This window comes from Crocuta crocuta, unplaced genomic scaffold, assembly GCF_008692635.1.
Source record: "Crocuta crocuta isolate KB4526 unplaced genomic scaffold, BGI_CrCroc_1.0 scaffold457, whole genome shotgun sequence".
Lineage (NCBI taxonomy): Eukaryota > Metazoa > Chordata > Mammalia > Carnivora > Hyaenidae > Crocuta > Crocuta crocuta.
This window is the reverse complement of record NW_027531318.1, coordinates 2,989,155-2,995,154: the sequence shown is the minus strand read 5'-3', so window position 1 is coordinate 2,995,154 and position 6,000 is coordinate 2,989,155.

Sequence of the window (6,000 nt, the reverse complement as noted above, 5' to 3'; positions counted from 1 at the left end):
TTTTGTTTTTCGCTGTTTATTCAAACTTGAATCCTATCATCTCACTACCTCAACTACCACACAACCATCATTTCTTATCACCTTTTATCTGCCCTACTGCAACAACCCCCTAAATGGTCTTGTAGCCTCAACCTGGCTCAGTACAATCTGTCTTCCACACAATGGCCAGCACGAGCCTTAAAGAGCTGCTTAAACAGCAGAGGCTCTAAGGGCAGGAGAGGCAAATCCACACTGAAAGGAAGTATCCATCCCCTTGAAGACAAACTTCCACCTGCCCAAGATGGGAAGGCTTGATATAGTCACCACTACCGGACCCCTACCTCTGTACCTTGCGAGGCGTTCAATATTGGGGTCTGTTGCATACACTCAGAGCCAGTAATAGTGAGATGGGCCTTGGGAAGTGGGAGTTCATGCTACTAGACTCATCTGTAGCTTGTTTGTGTCACAGTGTCCACTCTGTTCACGGTCTGCAGGGTGAGTTCTGAGTGGCAGCTGACAAAATTGGCCAACTGGCCAAGTCATTTTTTCTACTTAGTTATTTGGTGCCTTTTCTGGGTTGGGCAAGTGCTTTCTGGCAGGCATTAATGTGTGCTATAAATATCTTCACACTCTATGCCTATTCTGATTTGTCCATCCACATGCCCCTCTCCCAGAACAACTTGTCTCAGCTTCCTGTCCATTCCCTTCTAGGCCACTGCTCAGTAACCTGTATGTATTCACATCTCAAGCAATGTCACATTCACCACTCAGTGCTATGCCCTTTGGAAAAATTTCCCCTTTCTACTGCTTTTAGTCACCCAGGAATGTGGCTATAATGCAGCCCTTGTTCATTTTTGGCTTGTGCTCACATACTGAGCCAGCTATCTGCAAAACAACCTTGAATATCCACTGCCTCTTTGAGCAGGCTTTATGCAGTAGATACACTGGTGCAGTGACAATGGATGTCAGGTGGATTAACGTTGTGCTGAATGAAGACTGTAAATGGATATTGACCTTCAAACATGAACATAAAATATTTCTGATCCCTTTTCCTACTTTGGATGGAAAGAACACATCTTCCAAACCAATGACAGTCTCCCACATATCTGCAGCCTTATTAATCTGCTTTATTAAGGATGCCATAATTGGCATAGTAGCTGCAATGGGCTCATAACTTGGTTAAGTCCTTAGTAGTATATGTCATCCTCCAGAATCGATCTGGTTTCAACAGGGGCCAGACTGGTGAATTAAATTGAGATATGATAGGAACTGCCACCTTTGCATCTTCTGGTTCATAATCTCTACCATCCACCCACAGTATCAGAGAACCCAATTTGGCCTTCTTCATTATAAAAAATCTTACTCCACAGATCAGGGATACAATTTGTGGTTATTCCAACTTATAATTGTGCATCAGGAACTGGGGAATGACATTAGGTATATCCATGGATCCAAGGGGCCCACTGTGAGTTGTACTTTAGCCAGAACTCATTTATTATTACCTGGTTTCCTCAGGACCCCACACTAAATTGGGGCTATGATGATTTTTTGAGTCTCTGGTTATCCATGTCAACTCAGACTTAGTTCCTGAAAGTTTCTGTTTGTTTCCCTTTTCCACAGTGTATGGTCAACTGAATAAATGGCTATTGGTCTTTTTGGGGAAAAACTAGGAGACTGTCACAGAATATACTTGTTATGATATTACAGGATTCTATAGGGCCTGGCTACCTCTTAGGTCAAAGGGCTCCAGATCTGAAAATGGATTCAGGTGTGTAGACTGAGCAGCAAATGGTCCGTTTTATTGGAGTAACTGCTCTCACACTTTTACTTCTCCATTCTTACTTTTTTCTTCTTTTGAAATTATAGATATTAAGCAGTGCCTTGGTTGACTGCTGTCTAAGACAATGGTCAGCAAAACAGCCAAATCTACCTCTGGTCTACCACCTGTTTTTGTAAATAAAGCTTTGTTGGAACATAGTCATGTTTATGCTTTTTATTTTTGCCCCCATCTGCCAGGGAAGCTTGGGCATTTCTACTTTGCTAAGATTTGGACACCATTTTATTACAGGCTTTTAAAAGCCATCCCAGATGAGTTTGTTCCATCCACTGAGTTTTTCTTTACTAGGATGATAAATCCCACCTCCTGAGAAAATGTCCCTAGGTCAATGAATAATTGCTTATCCAGCTTTACATTCTATCTTCCTTGATCAAATATCTTCAAAATATAGAGCCAGGAGAACTTTCCTGGCTCTTGGCAGTACTGGGGGATAGTTGTCTTCACTCTTTAGGTGTATAGTCCCTTTCTTGCCTTATCAGGCTCTACCTTGACCACAGCTACATTATTCTGGTATTTAAGCCTATCATTCATCTGGTAATAAGAGGGAAGATGGGGACAGTTCCTAAGGGTGGGGGCACATATGTATTGTGGGGAGGAGGATTCTGCAGACTGGCTTAAGTGTAAGCCTTTTCTGGGGAAAAGTAGTCTCCCAGTGCGTGCCCAGAGGGTCAGGGTGGGGGTGTTATAAAGTCAACATCATCAGACCATCCATCCAGGTCTCTCTGCCTTAAAGGAGTATTTGAATGTCTAAAGACATTCTCAAAATTAAGTCTTAACTTTGCCTTTTGGTTATGCCTGCCCTTCAGCTACAGGTAATGCAGACCTCTTTATATACTACCACTATTACCACTGGAGGCTCTATGATCCTCACACTTGGTTATTAAGGGCATGTTAACAGCTCTAAGTCTCTCATTAATCTTTGCAGAGAGTCAATACACCTAGTGTCAACAAACCAATCGGACTGTCTTTGTAGGCACTGTCCTCATATTTCCAAATGTTATATCATTATACCTAACATAGCATTTGCCTCCATAGGGACATTTTCAAGGGTCACTATCAGTGAAATATTTAGCAACTGACCTGCATCTTATGCCAGGGAGCAGACATGTGTTCTCTTTCTGCCAAAGAGTAGGTGAGCTAATTCTCTGCCTTCATCTTGCTGTCTGTTTTCTCGGACCACTCTTGGTACCCCTTGTGTTAATCCAGACCCTCTGAGAGACACTAAAACAGGGTTAAAAATGCAAGGATTTTATTAAGGAAGAAAATTGTGAGAAAACGGGTAGGGAGAGGGCTAGAAAAGTCTGAGAGAGATGTCAGACTCTGAGGCAAGAGTAAACCCAAGTGAAGGAGAGGGAGAAAATGTTTAGCGGAAATCCCTCGGAGTTGTACAATCTAGGCAAGCTTAACAAAGATGACAAAGATTCTTTGACTTTAAAATGGCCAAAAGAGGAGTTCCACATCTCCCAGAAATGAGTCTCTTTCAGTATGTCCCCCACTCTCAGCCCTTGATTAAGGAGTTTCCTGTGGGAGGCATCATCTGGCTCAAATGAAACAATGGATTCAAAGGACAGCATCTGGGGTTGTGGGTCAATTACTCTCCCTGTAATAGGAGGTCCATGAGGCACATTTTCCATTTGTCATATAGATTTAATATAATTTCAATTAAAGTCCTATCAGGATTTTTTGATGAGCTGATTCTAAAATGTACATGGAACTGTAATGGACTTAGAATACCTAAAACAGTTTGGGGGAGGAGGGAAGCTGGAGGAAACACACAACCTAATTTCAAGACTTACTATAAAGCTACAGAAACCATGTGTACATATAAATCACTGAAACAGTATATAGTCTAGAAATAAATGCATGTCTATGTGGTCTATTTTTTTAAAGGTGCAAAGATAAAGGGGAAAGGATATTCCTTTTATTAAATGATGCTACAACACTTGGATATTGATATGCAAAAAATAAACTTGGAGCCCTACGTCACACCACAGATCAAAATTAACTCAAAATGGCCCATAGATCTAAATGCAAAATCAAAAAATGGAAAATTACTAGATGAGAATCTGTGACAATCTTTATAACCTTGGGTTAGGCAAAGATTTCTGTGGTTGTAAATATCATAAGGTATAAAATAAAAATTTACTAAATAAGACTTCATCAAAACTAAAGACTTTTACTTTTGAAAATACATTACTAAGAAAATGAAAAGACAAGAAACAGATTGGGGAAAAATAGTTGCAAAGCATATATCAGGAATATATGCAGAACATATTAAGAGCTCTTTCAACTCAATAATAAGGCAGGGGCACCTGGGTGGCTTAGTCAGTTGACCATCTGACTCTTGGTTTCAGCTCAGGTCATGATCTCACAGTTTCCTGAATTCAAGCCCTGCATCAGGCTCTGTAATGACAGAGAGGAGTCTACTTGAGATTCTTCCTTACTCTATGCCTCTCCTGTGCTCACACTATCTCTGTCTCTCTCAAAATAAGAAAGAAAGAAAGAGAGAGAGGAGAAAGAAAGAAAGAAAGAAAGAAAGAAAGAAAGAAAGAAAGAAAGAAAGAAAGAAAGAAAGAAAGAAGGTGAAAGTCCAACTTTAAAAGGGGAGAAGATGCAAAAGTTTCAACTGGACACTTCACAAAAGATATATCAATGACAAATAACATGAAAATATACTTACTATCATAAAACCATTGAAAAATACAAAATACAAAATAAAACCACAATAATATACTAATACATGTGCACTAGAACACCTAAAATGAGAAGACTGACAATACCATCTGTTACCAAGAGAACAAAGCCACTGGAGTCCTCATGTATTGCTGATAAAATGCAATTGTTTTGGGGTCACCTGGGTGGCTCCGTTGGTTGAGCGTCCAACTTTGGCTCAGGTCATGATCTCGCTGTCTGTGAGTTCAAGACCCACATCAGCCTCTGTTCTGACAGCTCAGAGCCTGGAGCCTGCTTTGGATTCTGGGTCTCCCTCTCTCTCTGCCCCTCCCCCACTCATGCTCTCTCTCTCTCTCTCTCTCTCTCTCAAAAACAAATAAACATTAAACAACGCAATTGTTTCTTAATACAGTTGAATATTCACTTAACATAAGCACTTAAGCTGGTAGTTTATTTTCTTTTTTTAAAAGTTTATTTATTTTTGAGAGTCAGAGAGAGAGAGACAGAACATGAGCATGGGAGTGGTAGAGAAACAGGGAGACACAGAATCTGAAGCAGGCTCCAGGCTCTGAGCTGCCAGCACAGAGCATGACATGGGGCTTGAACTCACAAACCATCAGATCATGACCTGAGCTGAAGTCAGACACTTAACCAGCTGAGCCACCCAGGCACCCCAGTTGGTAGTTTCTTAATACAGTTAAACATGAACTTAACATATGACCCAACAATCCCACTCTCATATATTTGATAAGATAATAGAAAATATATGTTCACACAAAGACATAAATTAATGTTTGTAGCAGCTTCATTGGTAATGGCTCCAAATTTGAATCTATATTTTAGCATAACTATATATACACACAATGGAGATACTACTTAGCAATAGAAAGGAATGAACTGCTGATATACTCAACAACATAGATAAATCTCAAAAAAATTATGCCAAGTAAAAGAATCCAGATACAAAAGATTGTATGATTCTATTTATATGAAATTCTAGAAAGAGCAAAACTATAGTAGTTGACCAGTGTTTTCAGAGTGGAGATGGGGAATGGAGATTGCTGGAATAAGAGAACTAGGGAACTTTTAATGTTCTATATACCATCAGGATGGTAGTTACACAGCTCCACACATTTGTCAAAACTCTTTGAATATTCTACTTAAAACTGGCCAGTTTTGTTGTATATAAATAATACCTCAATAAGGTATTTATTTTTAATAAGTAAAAGAAAAGAAAAGAATGACAGGGATATAAAATGGGAACCTGGAATAAGGTAAGAAAATTTGATTTACTTAATGGAACAGAAATTTGGTTCTAAGGTTCCTACCTGCTATCTTGAAGATAGAAATTCAGTCATTTACAAAATTTACTATTCTTGGTTCCAAGACCAAATGGGAATTTTCCTCTATATGTAAAGTGAACACCATTTGGAATAAGAATACTATTACTGTAGTAAACTCAACAAAGAGTCTGAACTGAACTGTCTTTCACTATCTTTATACTCATTATA